Source organism: Bufo gargarizans, chromosome 2, assembly GCF_014858855.1.
Source record: "Bufo gargarizans isolate SCDJY-AF-19 chromosome 2, ASM1485885v1, whole genome shotgun sequence".
Lineage (NCBI taxonomy): Eukaryota > Metazoa > Chordata > Amphibia > Anura > Bufonidae > Bufo > Bufo gargarizans.
Genome location: NC_058081.1, coordinates 516378462 through 516393539, shown reverse-complemented (window position 1 = coordinate 516393539; position 15078 = coordinate 516378462). Strand labels below are relative to the sequence as shown.

At 45.6% G+C, this 15078-nt stretch overlaps 1 protein-coding gene across 4 annotated transcripts in view; it reads right to left on the bottom strand.

The window, feature by feature from the left end:
- The window catches only part of TBXAS1 (thromboxane A synthase 1), a 38367-nt gene extending 24576 nt beyond the window's left edge, over window positions 1-13791 (bottom strand). The window contains exon 1 of one of the 4 annotated variants that reach the window (XM_044281330.1): window positions 13774-13791. The gene's annotated coding sequence lies outside the window, so the exon portion shown is untranslated. Of the gene's footprint in view, window positions 1-3193; window positions 3212-5471; window positions 5549-6271; window positions 6498-13773 lie in introns of those variants that run through there. The other 3 variants (XM_044281328.1, XM_044281329.1, XM_044281331.1) reach the window with 3 other exon arrangements.
- Window positions 13792-15078: the final 1287 nt, after the last annotated feature.

Below are 15078 nucleotides of genomic sequence, written 5' to 3'. Positions count from 1 at the left end.
ATACATTGGGGCCAGTGTGCGCGCGCCCCCCAACCCCCCCTCCCTCCCTCTATTGTTTTAATACATTGGGGCCAGTGTGCGCGCGCCCCCCCAACCCCCCCTCCCTCCCTCTATTGTTTTAATACATTGGGGCCAGTGTGCGCACCCCCCCAACCCCCCCCCCCCCTCCCTCCCCCCATTGTAATCATCATTGGTGGCAGCGGAGTAGAAGATTTTCCTACTTACCTGGCTGCTGGCTGCTGCGATGTCTGCGTCCGGCCGGGAGCTCCTCCTACTGGTAAGTGACAGCAATGCGCCGCACAGACCTGTCACTTACCAGTAGGAGGAGCTCCCGGCCGGACGCAGACATCGCAGCAGCCAGCAGCCAGGTAAGTATGAAAATCTTCTACTCCGCTGCCACCGATGATGATTACAATAGAGGGAGGGAGGGGGGGGGGGGGGTTGGGGGGGTGCGCACACTGGCCCCAATGTATTAAAACAATAGAGGGAGGGAGGGGGGGGGGGGTGCGCACACTGGCCCCAATGTATTAAAACAATAGAGGGAGGGAGGGGGGGTTGGGGGGCGCGCGCACACTGGCCCCAATGTATTAAAACAATAGAGGGAGGGAGGGGGGTGCGCACACTGGCCACCAACGAGTTAACAACAGGGGAGGGGGAGGGGGGGGGCCGCACAATGATATTCAAACTGGGGAGGGGGGGGTCTGCCCCCTGCTGCCTGGCAGCCCTGATCTCTTACAGGGGGATATGATGGGGTTAATTGTACTATCATATCCCCCTGTAAGAGATCGGGTGCTGCCAGGCAGCAGGGGGCAGTCTTGTACACTGTTTGTAGTGTATTCTAACTAGAAGCGTCCCATCACCATGGGAACGCCTCTGTGTTAGAATATACTGTCGGATCTGAGTTTTCACGAAGTGAAAACTCAGCTCTGAAAAAGCTTTTATGCAGACGGATCTTCGGATCCGTCTGTATGAAACTAACCTACGGCCACGGATCACGGACACGGATGCCAATCTTGTGTGCATCCGTGTTCTTTCACGGACCCATTGACTTGAATGGGCCCGTGAACCGTTGGCCGTGAAAAAAAATAGGACAGGTCATATTTTTTTCACGGCCAGGAAACACGGCTCACGGATGCGGCTGCCAAACGGTGCATTTTCCGATTTTTCCACGGACCCATTGAAAGTCAATGGGTCCGTGAAAAAAAACGGAAAACGGCACAACGGCCACGGATGCACACAACGGTCGTGTGCATGAGGCCTGAAGAACATGCTGCAATTTTCACGCAACTCATAAGTGATGCGTGAAAATCACTGCTCATGTGAACAGCCCCATAGAAATGAATGGGTCAGGATTCAGTGCGGGTGCAATGCGTTCAACTCACGCATTGCATCCGCGCGGGAAACTCGCCCGTGTTATAGGGGCCTTTGTGAGTAATGTATAATACAAATTAAGTATGTTTAGATTGTACAGAGCATCCTCTGCAGCAGTAACAATCATCTTTATTTATACAGTGCCACCATATTCCTCAGCGCTTTACAATTCAGGGGGTTCATGTACCAATCAAAATAGACATCACATGATTGCAGGCTCATATACAATTGAAACTCTAGGAATGAGGGCCCCACTCTCAAGACCTTACAATCTATGATGTAATGGGGGTGACACAGATGGTAAAATTGTTTTTTAAAGAGGCCCAGTCACCTTCCAGCTAATTAGAGAAACGCAGAAGGAGCTGCATGAGCTACTGCATAAAGTGCGGGGATTATTGGCAGACAATGGCTTTTGGGGAGGGGAAACGGTTTAACAGGGAAGAGTCAGTTTAGGAAACCTGATAAGCCTGCCTAAGGCTACTTTCACATGTGCCAACCTTGCCCATGTTGCGGTCCGCAATGCACAGGCACCAACTGTGTTCTGCGGACGCGGAACCAGTCACTTGAATGGGGTCCGAAATCCGCATGTTACTACTTTTTTGCAGTGCGGAGACATGGACAGAAAACCCACGGAAGCACCCCGTAGTGTTGCTCCCGCCTCCGTTCTGCACCTTCCGTATTGCAGACCCATTCAAGCAGGCCGCAATACGGGCGCGGCCGGGCAATTGTCGTGTGCCTGAGCCCTTAAGGTGCATGGGCCGATGAGCAGCAGATATTTGGGAAGGAACTGTTCCTTCCCGACAATCGGCTGCTTGTTCAGTGGAAGCAAAGTGTCCATTTACATGCAGCAATCTCCTCCACAGTATGAGAACAAGGGATGGCTACTGCGATCACTCGTCCTCATACAGCAACATTGTTTCTGGACAGCAGATCGCTGTTTGGACCAGTCGATCTGCTGCCCAGAAACAATAATTTAGCCTGCATGAATGACAGTTTCACCCGATGAACGCATGATCAGCGGCACCTTTACACGGGGAGATTGTTGGGAGTGTTCACAGGACTCTTCATTCCCTATAATCAGCTCGAATATCTGGTTGTCTCAATCCTTTATTCACACATCAATGTTTGGTCAGTGATTTCCATCTGTGATTTTGACATGGAAAGATTTGCTTCAGTTGTGTGTTTTTGAGCTACATCTGGTTTTGGCTCACAATCACTGACCCTAAGTTCAGACCTGAGCGTTTTACAGCGCGTTCCTACTCGCTGTAAAACGCTCAACAAGTAGAAACCGATGATTCCCTATGGGAATGGTTCTCACCTGGGCGTTTTACAGCGTGTACGATCGCGCTGTAAAACGCACATAGATATTCGGGAACGCGAGACAATGTGTGCACGCCTGTCTGTAGGGTCGTCGGAACCATGGAAACGTGCAGTGTATAATGGGATGGAAAAATGTATTCAGCCAGCAAAGGAGGCAATATGGACAATCACAATACATTAGTAAATGCCTTGTATTACAATCTCTACATAATAAATGCTATTTGCTGAAGTGAGACAACCCCTTTAAGGTTGAAAAAAGACATTTGTCCATCCAGTTCAGCCTGTTATCCTGCAAGCTGATCCAGAGGAAGGCAAAAAAAAAAAAAAAAAGGTAGAAGCCAATTTTCCTCATTTTAGGTGAAAAAAATTCCTTCCCGACTCCAATCAGGCAATCAGAATAACTCTCTGGATCAACGACCCCTCTCTAGTAGCTATATCCTGTAATATTATTACGCTCCAGAAATACATCCAGGCCCCTCTTGAATTCCTTTATTGTACTCACCATCACCACCTCCTCAGGCAGAGAGTTCCATAGTCTCACTGCTCTTACCGTAAAGAATCCTCTTCTATGTTTGTGTACAAACCTTCTTTCCTCCAGACGCAGAGGATGTCCCCTCGTCACAGTCACAGTCCTGGGAATGAATAGATGATGGGATAGATCTCTGTACTGACCCCTGATATATTTATACATATTAATTAGATCTCCCCTCAGTCGTCTTTTTTCTAAAGTGAATAACCCTAATGTTAATAATCTTTCAGGGTAAGTAACTGGCTCAGTGATAGAAAACAGAGGGTGGTTATTAACGGTACACACTCACTGTTACTAGTGGAGTACCTCAGGGGTCAGTACTGGGCCCTATCCTCTTTAATATATTTATTAATGATCCGCAAAACACCGGACCGGCACCCCAATAGAAATGCCTATTCTTGTCAGCAGCTGCAGACAAGAATAGGACATGTTCTTTTTTTTTTGCGAAGCCACAGACCGGAAATGCGGATGCGGACAGCATCCGCATAGGACATGTTCATTTTTTCCTTCCCTACTGAAAATGAATGGGTCCACATCCGTTCCGCATAACTTACGTGGGCATAACCCAGAGGCGTATCAAGGAGGGGGGGGGGGGGCTACAGAGGCTGGGGGGGGCGCACCTGCTGGGCGGCTCATTTCCATAGTAAAGCAGGGAGCTGTCCGGAGCTCCACTACAGACCGCACATCTAGGTTAGAGGTATCAGTGTAGTGGGTGGACAGATAGGAGCCTGGCTGCTGCATTTAGGACAGACTGAAGGGGGGGGGAGAGTTTAGGGAGGAGAAGAGTGATTAGTAATGAGTTATGGAGAAAATTAATCAAAGCAACAAGAGTTTCGGCCATTTTCACCTTGAGGAATTCTGGAGATGATCTTGAGGTGGAAATAACATAAGCATGCCAGTGATTGAATATTGGAAGCAAAGATCAGAGTGTAACAAAACATAACATAAATTAATTAGTAAAACATAACAGTAATACACTATGATAGGCAGATTGTCCATGCAGAAAATCTGCACTGTAGGTCATGTACTTTGTACTCTATGAGAATTTGAAATTTTCATGTAAAAGATGCAAATTATTTTATTTTTTTATGTGGATTTTGACCTGTGGTGCGGATTTTCAAATCTGCGGCATGTCAATTTATTTTACTTTTCCTGACTGGATTTTCTCCATTCACTTCAACTAAGAGAGGAAAACCCGCACCAAATCTGCATGTAAGTCCACACCAACTGATGCGGATTGTCCGCACGGATTTCCCTGCGAACACCTGTGGATTTCAGTGCAGATTCTCAGCACATAAATCCTGAACATGTGCATTTACCTTAAGATGCCGTGTATGCTCTGCTATAGCACTGATGGCAGAAAACTTGTGAATGCAGCTTTGGATGAGATTGGAGTATAGCATATGACATAACTGAAGATCATTACAAGATAAGTAAAGCAGTGTTGCCCCACAAGGGGTTAATAACAGGAGGCAGTACTATAGTAGTTATATTCTTGTACATAGGAGGCAGTATTATAGTAGTTATATTCTTGTAGCTAGGAGGCAGTATTGTAGTAGTTATATTCTTGTACATAGGAGGCAGTATTATAGTAGTTCTATTCTTGTAGATAGGAGGCAGTATTATAGTAGCTATATTCCTGTACATAGGAGGCAGTATTATACTAGTTATATTCCTGTACATAGGAGGCAGTATTATACTAGTTATATATAGGGGCAGTATTACAGTAGTTAAATTCTTGTACATAAGGGACAGTATTATAGTAGTCATATTATAGTAGTATTCTTGTACATAGGGTAAAGTATTACAGTAGTTATATTATTTTAGCATATTCTTGTACAGTGGCACACTGGAAACACACTAAACACTAAATGTGGGCCCATTTTGTAGGTGGTCCAAACTAATAGAAGGGAGAGCCAACAAAAGTAGTTGGGAATCAACACAAGTAGGCAGAGCCAGCAATACCATTTTGCAGCACAAAATACCACCCCACCAAAGCCAAATACTACAGGGCAGCAAATTACACTGCCCCAGAAGAACCAAATACCACCGTACACCAAAAAATTATGCAACAGCAGCACAAAATACCTCCCCTGAAGATGCCCGACTGTGGAGGCCAGCACCATATTCTGTCCTCCTACTCTAGTTGCCTCAGGATGGCAATACAGTTGAATTCAGGGCAAGAGGGCAGCTGCCAGCCAGGTACATAAGTACATGCTCCCAGCTCTAGAAGTGTCAGATCATTACTTACTTGGCTGGTGGCCATGAGGAGGGCTTAGGCGGCCCACTGGGAAGGTTTACCTGTAGGGACTGTGGCCAGTCCACCCCTGTTATGGTACATAGGAGGCAGTATTATAGTATACAGTGGTAAATCACAACTAGCTCCAGCAGGAATCCTGGGGCATGGAAATGATGTGGAACACCAAGTAACAGCAGGAAAAAGCTGAATCCAGCCACTGGATAAAACACATGGAGTAACTTTATTTCATCTTCAAAGAATCTAAGTAGGAAAACGGACACACTGTGACAATACAACTTGTGATGCGTTTCGAGTGGAAACCCCACTGTTAGTCAACTGTGGTTTCCACTCGAAACACGTTACAAGTTGTATTGTCACAGTGTGTCCGTTTTCCTACTTGGATCCTTTGAAGATGAAATAAAGCTGCACCATGTGTTTTATCCGGTGGCTGGATTCTGCTTTTTCCTACAGTACTGACATAGTTATATTATTGCACATAATAGAAGATTATTATAGTAATTATAATATTTTTGCATATCAGGAACTATTATAAAGGTTAAATTCTTGTATATGGGCAGTATTATACTAGTTACAGTATATTCTTGCACTCCGGGAGCAGTATTGTGGTAGTTATATTCTTGTACATAGAGACAGTATTATAGTAGTTATATTCTTTCACATAGAAGCATCACAGCAGTATTATAGTAGTTATTATTATATTGCAGTATTTCTATTATAAGGTGATGTTCTTGGAGCAGTATAAAGTACTGAAAGCAATCTAGCTTACAATCTAAATCTAAGTTAACTAGTACCTTATGTGTTCTGTGAGACCATTTGACCTGCCTGAGCATGCAGTGCAGGGAATGTAGAAAGAGGAACACACAAAACTTCTGCAAGTGACTTTCTCTACGCCCGCACGTCACCCTCAAGACAGCTGCGTCATGTGCCACACTCACATGAAACTGAAGAAAGTATGACTGCTTCCATTGTTGTAATAAGGAAGCATAAAGTTCAGTTTTTATGTGAAAACTATAGTATAAGTGGATATGAGCCACAAGTACTAGCCCCCATAGTCTGTAAAGTATAGGTATATACATCATTATTCTAGGACTGCACACAGCGTCTCACCTCCTTAATGAGTCACTCTACTTTAACACACATTTCATTTAATAGAGAATAGTATAACTAACAAATTTCTAAATCAGTAACAGAGAAGGAAGTATGGGGTGTCAGAGCTAGCTCAGATTCTGAGCCTGATCAAAGAACTGCTTCTAAACTGCTTCTGAAATCATAGGAGCCTCCTGCCTTTCAGTAAGGCCCATCCACAATCCAAGCCGTAGATGCAGACACCTTCACCTCAAAGGGGCCGCAAAAGATGCGGACAGCACGCTGTGTGCTATCTGCATCCGTGTGTCTGTTCCTCAGCCCCACAAAAAAAAATTTGAACATGTCCTATTCTTGTACATATCACAGACAAGGATAGGACTCCTCTATTGAGGGCTTGTTTTGCAGATCAACAATTTGCGGACCACAAAACGGACACGTTCGTGTGCATGAGGACTTAATTTGATTTATCCCTCCTATTCTATGAGCCCTGGAGAGCTGAAAACATAGTGGGAATAAGTGAAAGGACATCACAACAGTACAGTGCTGGCACACTTCACAGAAGGGATACACCCCCCCCCCCCCCCTGCTTCTGAGAGAAATGCATCTAGTTGTGCTGCTGAAACAGGGAATAATATTGCTGAAAAATAAATTAGGTAAGATGACACATAACTGTTCCTTCACAAAAGAAAAAGGAAAAAGTCTGGTACCGTGTTAGCCAATAGAAAACTAGTTGAGTGTTTTCATTAAGACAAACAAAATAAGAGTATTGCAGGTTTGAAACCTTTTAATGGCTAACAAAAATAGAAGTAATGATGTTACATAGCGAGCTTTCGAGACATCACCAGTCCCTTCATCAGGCGTACTACAAGAATATATGAAGAAACAGCAATATATATACACAATAAGAACAGAGGCATGGGAGGAATGAATCAACATTTAAAAAATAGCACCTAGCCATGCAGTATACCTTTACAAAACGTGGTGAAATAACAAGTCATTCTAAAGAGCCCACTGAATTCCAGCATGGTACTGTTATAGGATGTCACCATTGTAATAAGTCAGTTCCTGGAATTTTTAACTCCTAGATATTCCACCATTAAAGGGGTTGTCCACTTTTTATACTGATGACGTATCCTCGGGACAGGTCATCAATATGAGATAAGCAGGTGGCCAACTCCTGGAACCCCCACCAATCAGCTGTTTAAATGCAGTACTATTACGAGCACTGCCTTCTCGTCACTGTTTAACTGCTCGCCATCAACATTGCAGCAGTAAGCAGGTTTAATTACGTCGCCATCCCATTCACTTCAATGGGACCACCCTGTCCTATTCATTTCAACAGGAAGGAGCTGTCCCATTGAAGTGAATGGGACGGCAGAGTTGTAATTACATCTGTTCGACGGTGCAATTGTGACTGGGAGCAGGTGAACTGATTGGCAAGGGTTCTGGGAGTTGGCCCCCCATGATCTGATATTCATGACCTATCCTGAGGATAGGTCATCAATATAAAAAAAAGCTGACAACCCCTTTCAGAGATGGATGAAGTGGTGTAAAGCACGCCACCACTGGACTGTGGAGAAGTGGAGACATGCTCTGGGGAGTGAGGAATAACACTTCTCTGTCTGGGTCTAGTGAATGTTAAGGCCCATTTCAGGGGTCTGTGCTTTCTGGTTGCTGATTTTTTCTGCTTTTCTCCCCCATTCCCCTTCTTTCTTTCTATGTATGTAAGGTCTTATTTTACAGGTATGGATCCCAATGTGGATGGAGTCACCCTGAAGTCAGCTGTACTGAAGTACGAGACGGTTTCCTTAAAAGGGTTATCCAAGACTATTAAATGCCCTGGGTCCCTCACAATGAATCTACTTACCTGGCTGCTCCTGGTCCCCGCACCGCCGCCACTGCTTCTCCCCGTGCGCGTATGAAAACATCTGGTGTCGGGGGGGGGGGGGGAGCAGCCAATGGCAGGCGGTGACAGGAACAAGCCTTCCTAGCATCGCGGGTGATGCTAATAGCGGGAGAGAGACCCCATTTTAAACCGCTCCAGTGGAGCTCCGCGTCAGTTTGAGTGCTTAAGAGCTATAATACGGTGAGACGGCAACCCTCCCTTTCTAGTCGCGATGTTTATTGTAGGGGTGTTGTCGCCCAGCAAAGGGAACCTGTCACCAGGATTTTGTGTATAGAGCTGAGGACATGGGTTGCTAGATGGCCGCTAGCACATCCGCAATACCCAGTCCCTATAGCTCTGTGTGCTTTTATTGTGTAAAAAAACCGATTTGATACATATGCAAATGACCTGAGATGTGTCCTGTCCCTGACTCATCTCACATCTCAGGTTAATTTGCATATGTATCAAATCGTTTTTTGTTTTTTTTACACAATAAAAGCACACAGAGCTATGGGGACCGGGTATTGCGGATGTGCTAGCGGCCATCTAGCAACCCACGTCCTCAGCTCTATACACAAAATCCCGGTGACAGGTTCCCTTTAAATCCCAGGCCGATCTTTGCAAATCTGACATGTGTCACTTTATGTGCTAATAACTTTGGAACGCTTATCCAAGCCGTTCTGAGTTTGTTTTCTCGTGACACACAGTGGTAAATTTGAGTTGATATATTTCACCTTTATTTAAAAGAGAATCCAAAATTGGCTAAAAACTCACAATTTTCGAAATTTTAATTTCTCTACTTTTAAGACAGATAGTAATACCTCATTAAATAGTAATACCTCATTAAAGAGTTATCAATGAACATTCCCCATAGGTCTGTTTCATGTTGGCATCATTTTGTGAGGCTGGTTTTACACGCGTTTTTGACGCGCATTTTTATGCGCGTTTTTGTAATAGTAAACGCGCGTTTGACGCGCGTTTGTGTGATTCACTACAGTGTCCTATGGCCACAAACGCCCCAAAAGTCGCTCATGTACTTTTTGGAGCGTCGGGCGTTTTACAGCGCGATCGTACGCGCTGTAAAACGCCCAAGTGTGAACCATTCCCATAGGGAATCATTGGTTTCTCCTTGTTGAGCGTTTTACAGCGCGTAGGAACGCGCTGTAAAACGCTCAGGTGTGAACCCAGCCTCAAGGTAATTTAGGACGTTAGTACGGTACTGTATGGCTTAAAGGATATATTTATTTATATTTAACCCAAAATAAATATCACAGCCAATTTTATCCACAATCAAGTGTCTGGTGTCTTTATTTTATTTGATGATTTAATTGTTACTTATTACTTAATACGAGGTATGCTGCCATGACAGAGAACGTTACCTGCCTGACAGCATTGTGCCAACAGTAGTGATAGGTGAAGAAGGAATATTGTTATGGGGTTGTTTATCAGGGGCTGGCCTAGGCCCCTTCGTTTCCGTGAAAGAAACCTTAATACTTCAGCGTGGAAGAACTTGACAGTTGCACACAAAGCCGTGACCTCAACTGCATAGAACACCTTTGGTATGAACTAGAATGGGGAGTGTGAGCCAGGCCTTCTCATCCAACAAGTGTCTGACCTCACGAATGGTCTTGAGGATGATTGGGCAAAAAATGCCCACAGACACACTCCAAAGTCTTTGTAGAAAGCCTTCCCAGAAGAGTGGAAACTGTTTACCTGCAGAGAGGAGAAACTCCATGTTAATGCCTATGGATTTAGAAGGAGATGTCATAAAAGCTCCAGTAGGTGTAATGTGTAGGTGTCCCAAGACTTTTATCCGTGCAAGTCATCAATATTTAAGTCTCATAAAAACTCCTTTAAGAACATCATCATCACTGAATAACGTGTAATAAACCAATCGTGTGGGGGCAAGTCTAGGTAAGGAGGGATTTTCAGTCACTGTAAGCAAGAAAGTTCTCATTTACTGACAGTAGTCAGAAAACTTGAAAATCACACAGACATGATGGAACTTCGAGGGAAGTCTATTTTGTGTATCTCACCGTCTTTCATATGACCACTCTGCTGGCACTATTACAGGGGTACTCGGTTATAACAAGTTATCCCCTATCCACAGGATAGGGGACAACAATCAGATATCGTGGGGGTCCTGTTGCTGGGGCCTTCACCAATCATGACAATGGGGGATCCGGACCTGGTGAAGCCCCCCCCCCCCCCCTTTATTTTTATGGGAGCACTGGAGAAAGCCCAGTTATGACCGGAATACCCCTTTAATATTGATCGTGTAGATCACACTATTACCGGGGGATTCTGGTTGTGTCTATGGGGTGTGGCCAGTATTTGTGAGTGGGGATTGTGAGATCTTCCCCCAAAACAGCCAACTGTGACTGCGCCAATTCTCCATAGTGACGTCATTTCTGGGTCCCACAGTAAGGAGGCATTCCGTAAGGGTCACCTGGGAAGGTTTATCCTGCAGGCATGGAAAGAGTCGACACTCGCTATCTGCTGGGAGATTCTGACTCTCTACATATACTGTAGATTTCAGGGCAACAAGTCACAGAGAATGTGAAGAATGCGACCTTCACTCGTACATGGCGCCGCAGGGCGACAAGAACACAGTAAGCACGAAGAAGAAATAAATGGTTAGTGCGACTTCTGGAAAACACGGAGAGACAGAGCTACAGGCATATAGGAAAGTTGACCAGTAAGCAGGTGGTGGATGAAAATGCTTCTCATGGACAAGACCTCCATAAAATGGGAGGATGGTGATCACGTTGGTGGCAGACACAGGAACAGGTTACTGACCACCAGTAGCCAACTATGACCACACTTACTCTAAACATCAAAAACCCAATATAGGGGCACAGAAGATTTCAGTACAAGTGGCGGAAGGGACGTCAGCTGTGGCGCCATCAAGGTACACAATGATTTACTGATAAGGATGAATGTCTGGACCTTCTCTGACTGAAGAGGGCCCCACAGCACAGACTCCAAAGAACAGCAACACCTACAGCAGGGGCATATCTAAAGGCTCACGGGCCCTGGTGCAAGAGTTCAGCTTGGGCCCCCCTTCCATCAGTGCTTTCTGGCCAGGGGCAGGGAAGCACATAACCTTTGTGCTGCCTAAGGCAAAAATTGATATGCCCCCCCCCCCCCCCCCCATGCCCAATTCTTGACCTAACCCCTTCCCTCCAGTCAGAGGTGTAACTTGACCAGCGTGCACTTTCTATAATAACGGTTTCTTCTTATAAGACACAAGGGTCTTTGGGCACCCTCAGGCTCCTGGGCCCGGTAGAGACCGCTACCTCTGCAACCCCTATAGCTACGCCTCTGACCTACAGCACAAATTGTCATGAAAAGAGTTTCCCTCATGAAAAACACAGGGACAGATTAAAGGGGTTTTCCGAGATTCTGACGCTTATGATGTATCCTCAGGATAGGTCATCGATATCAGATCGTCGGAGGTCCAACTGTCCAACTTCAGCTGTTTGAAGAGACTGCAGCGCTCCAATGAGCGTTCTGGCTTTTTCCTAGGTCAGTGATGTCACATGGACACATGAAGCTCAATATCATTCCAGTGAATGAGGCTGAACTGTAATACCAAGCACAACCACTTTACGATGGACGGCACTGTCCGTGGTAAGCAGCGAAGAGGCTGCAGCGCACACTCGGTCTAGTGAGCGGGGGCTCATTCCTATGCCTAGGTCTCCATCTCTGTGTTACAGAAAAGGTACATTTAACAGAATGGAACTTTTTAGAAATGTTCCTAGCAGTGAACCTCAGCATCCAGAACATTTACATCGTGCATCAGGTTGACCCATTGCCTCCCAGCAACTACTAACTCAATGTAGGAAACTTAGGGCTCATGAACATGAGTGTATGTGCCCCATGGCCATATTGCGGAGCGCAAACAGTGGGTCCGCAATATACAGGCGCTGGCCATATGCACTCTGTTTCAAGACTTGAATGGGTCCGCAATCTGGAAGAGACGGAAAAGGTGCGGAGCAGAGGCGCAGATCGGAAGCCCATGGAAGCCCTACGGAGTGCTTCCGCGGGATTTCAGTCCGCGTCTCCGCACAACAAAAAAATAGAAATGGACGGTATAAAGTTAGATGAAACTGTCTACACCAAATGCACCATCTAGCCTGAGACACTGATTACATTTATGATTACAATCTATGGTTGCCACCTGGCCGGTGACTTACTGGCAAAGCAGGTAATTTAGTGCCCGCTTACATTGTGGAGCGCTCATTAGTTCAGCCTTTAACTAATCTCATCCATTTGATGGTGCCGGGGTAAGGACGAAACATCATCAATCCTCCAGTGAGCAGCTCACGGCGGTGCGATCAAATGGATGAGGTGAGTTTTTTTTTTTGCACAAGCAGAGAAGGGGGCATTATTAATATTGGAGGATGGGGGGCACCAATGGGGGCATTAGTAATTCTGGAGGGCACTATGGGGGCATTAATATTACTGGGGGCACTAATATTTTTGGGAGCACTAATGGCGGACATTATTATTATTGGGAGGCACATTATGACATACTTAAAGGGGTTGTCTCACTTCAGCAAATGGCTTTTATCACGTAGAGGAAGTTGATAGAAGCCACTTACTAATGTATTACGATTGTCCATAATGCTTCCTTTGCTGGCTCGTCACTGCGTGTTTCCATGGTTACAGACCACCCTGCAAACCATCAGTGGTGGTCATGATTGCACACTATGGGAAAAAGCAGTGGCCTCTCTGATGGCCAGGACTGTGGGAACACAAATAGGCTAGTGCTTTTTCCTATAGTGTACAAGTATGACCACCGCTCCTGGATTGCAGGGTGGTCTGTAACCGTAAAAACGAGCAGTGCATAATGTGATGGAAAAATGAATCCAGCCAGCAAAGGAGACAATATGGACAATCACGATACATTAGTAAGTGGCTTGGACTAACTTTATCTACATAATATTATTAGCTGAAGTGAGACTACCCCTCTAACACTTGTGTTAAGCCACGCCCCCAGGAAAATGGCAACCCTACATAAAATGTAAATCTGCCCCTGTCCCATTAACCCACTGCTCCCAGCTCCTGTTAACATATGTCTTTTGTTAACTCTTTGTCTCCCAGCTTTCATTAACCCATCATACGCCTGCAAAAGTTGGAAAAAATACAAAGTGGCATGCAGTAAGAGAATTATTCTCATCACAGAAAACCCCGACCCGCTGCAAATATGAGGCGCACCCGAGCAGTCCGACACCTCTGTTGACAACACCCCCGAGCCGCAGCAGCGCTCCCTATCCTGCCGCCCCCGGACCCTAGCCCCCTCCTGTGTTCTCTTACCTGCCACTCTCCGAATGAAGAGCAATGAGCTGCAATACCCATCCCCGCCACCAGAGGGAGCCCTTACCGCGTTACTGAGGGCCTCTGGGATACGTAGTTCTGTGCACGCATCTTAAAGACGGGAGTCAGCAACTGTGAAGACTACAACTCCCATGCTGCTCGAAATTCCAGCGGAAGCTGGAGCGAAGGATGCTGTGAAACGTAGTTTATGAAGACTAACATGTACTGTATAACTAGATAGAATCAGGGAGGTGTGAACAGAGCTGTGTGCCCGCCTTCACTTCTGTGGGAGTTAGGATAATGCAGCCTCTTATGATTAATCAGATCTCAGCCAGGAAAGGCTAAAGCAGGAATAACTGCACTCATCCTCCTCTGGATCCTTGTTCTGAGGAAAAAGAGAATCATTTCTGGTGGAGTTCCCCTTTAATTTTACCTATATTGTCCTAGGTCAGCGCTTGGAAAAGTCAGTACTGGTGCATAAATCCAACAACTTCTAATCTAGGTGGACATATCTCACTGACAGAATATAATGCATGGAGGCACATCGCACCCTCCTCATAAGAACTTCCTAGCAATAAATCCACCATCTGGGTTGGATAAACAATGGCCGCAATGCTTTATTATGGGTTACCTTAATTAAATTAACACCAGAATAAATGATCGTAAATAGTTATAAATACTACTCCAATAAATAATGAATTCAATAACCCATAAGCATAATCAATTAATTAGAACTACATCCACCCAGCTACATTGAGTGATTCTGCCCCACCAACTCAGCAAAGCGACAAAACCTTTTTTTTTTTTTTTTAAAGGGGGTGAGGGCTCCTCTTCACTCTTCAGACTGGCCACGAACCACCGGAGCAGCTACAATATAAAGGGGACAAGATTCCCGCCGCAATCACCAGAACAAATCAAATCTCCGGAATTCTCCCCCAGCAACCGCTCTCCACCAATCAGCTTCCAGGATTCTTCAGCCAGCCAACATCCCAGGACAGGAAAAAAAAAACGGTTACCTCAGAACACCTTTACAGGTACCCTAAAACAAAAGAGCGGGAAAAGAGAGAGAAGGGGGGTGGGGGGGGGGGGGGAGGCACTGGACTCTTTGGACGCGGTGGTGAAGGAGCTAGTACCCAGCAGTGGGGAGCAGGCAAGTTTCCCTACGCAAGTCTGGCCTTGAGGAGGGTCTGCCAAAAGACTCCCAGAAGATGAACAACCCCTTGAAGACCAGTCATAATAATGTCCTCTGTATTTCACATGCCGAAACCTCTGCTACAGATTCCAGCATAATAAGTGGAATTTGGT